Here is a 1,959-nt window from a genome sequence, read left to right as displayed (position 1 = left end):
AATCTATTAATTGCTAATAACTATAGAAATGCAAATAAAAATACAATGAGATACCCCTCTCTGCCCATTAGGATAGGGCTGCTATTTTTTTTTAACTAATGGGGGGGGGGGGGAATCAAGTATTGCTGAGGTTGTGGAGTAGCAGGACTCTGTGCTCTTTGGTGTGAAGTGAAATGGCTATAGTCACCATGGAAAACAGTATGGCACTTACTCAAAATACTACAAGAATAGAGTAGAAGAATAAAGTGGAAGATCCTGACACGAGGTCAAATAAATCAGGGTTCTTGAAAAAGAACATACTTTGGGAGAAAAGGCAGCCTCTTTTTATATATATATATAGTTCAGAGGTCTTTTATTACATCTCTAGGCCACGAATTCATAGGGAATAGGTTCCAATAGTTCAGGCTCCTTTCCATTGGTTCTCACAAAGTGTGCTTCTCTGGATGGAGCAGGCTGGCGCTTCAGTTGAACCCAAGTTCCTTTCTCTTTGGCTTCCTTCTTTTTCTGGTCATTTTCCTTCACTCGTTTCAGGAAGCTGTCTCGGCTCTTAGAGTGCTTAATATATATGCTCAATACGCACATTAATCCTCTTGGCAAGGATCTTGCCCTTAACTTGCTTGTTCACTACAATGCCAACAGCATGCTGGGTAACATTGTAGACCCTTCCAGTTTTGCCATGGAAACATTTGTGGGACATTCCTTTTTGAACAGTACCCATTCCCTTGATGTCTACAATATCACCCTTCTTGTAGATTCTCATGTATGTGGCCAAAGGAACAACTCCATGTTTCCTGAAGGGCCTAGAAGAGAACATGTATCGGGTACCTCTCCTCTTTCCCTTTGTGTTCGTCATTTTGGCAAATTACCGAAAGACGGCGGTTCTGGCCAGAAGGAAAAGGCAGCCTCTTTAAAAGTGGCACTGTGAAAACTGAGTATGCCTACATAGAAGATCGAAACTAGAACCCTCTTTCTCACCTGGTACAAAACAAGTCAAAGGCTTCAATGAAAGACTTGAATTTTGAATCCACTAGAAGGAAACATAAGATAAGCACATCAAAGTATAAACAAGAGGTGCTTAATTCCTGCACAGAACTCCCAATTCCTCAGGAAATTAGAGTAAGAATTAATAAAGTGGATTGTATCAAATTAAAAGGAATCTAAAGCACAAAAGAAATACTAAGTAGAATGAAGAAAGATGAGGAAAAACTTTTGCCACAAATTCATCCAACAGTGGATTAATATGATAATTTATAAAGAAAAATTTAGGGTTTTTATTATCTTTAAGTAGTTGAACAGAAGAGTGGACATTTAACAAAATAGTGTATGAATACAATATATCTTGAGCAATGTCATCTCTTTCAGCATTCTCATCCAAAAAGCAAGTAATTCAATCTAATAATGGGCAATGGAACTGAACAGATAACTTTTTAATTACAAATGGCGAATAGTTCCGGGGAAAAAATAGCATCCTTACCCATAAGACAAATGTAAATCCAAACTAGTTTAGATTCTATCTCCAGCCTGAGTGGCTGTCATCAAGAAAACAGATACCAACAATTGCTAGAAAGGATTCATGGGAAAAGTAATTCATCCACTCTCAGCAAAAATGTAAATGAGTCCGGTTGCTATGAAAATTAGTATTAAAGTTCCTTAAAAATTATAACTTCCATATGGTCAAGCCATACCACTCCTATGTTTATACCAAAAACAAAACAAAAAAATCAGTCATTTACACACACACACACACACACACACACACACTTGCATGCCCATGTTTATCGTGGCATTCACAGTAGATAAATTATGGCCTCATCCTAGGAGCCCATCAGTAGCTGAATGGATGTCAGCATACAAAATGGAGTTTTATTCAGCAATTTTAAAAAAAGAAATTAATTCTCCTCCTATAAAATGAATGCAACAGATTACACTAAGTACAATAAGCTAGTCTTACATGTCTTC

The 1,959-nt window shown here is 37.4% G+C and overlaps 1 pseudogene; it reads right to left on the bottom strand.

Moving 5' to 3' along the window:
• Positions 1 to 355: 355 nt before the first annotated feature.
• On the bottom strand, positions 356 to 860 carry LOC125367140 (annotated as a pseudogene).
• Positions 861 to 1,959: the final 1,099 nt, after the last annotated feature.

This window comes from Perognathus longimembris, chromosome 18 (genome assembly GCF_023159225.1).
Source record: "Perognathus longimembris pacificus isolate PPM17 chromosome 18, ASM2315922v1, whole genome shotgun sequence".
NCBI classification, from domain to species: Eukaryota; Metazoa; Chordata; class Mammalia; order Rodentia; family Heteromyidae; genus Perognathus; species Perognathus longimembris.
Note: the sequence above shows the minus strand (reverse complement) of the source record. Positions and strands in the feature narration are given on the sequence as shown.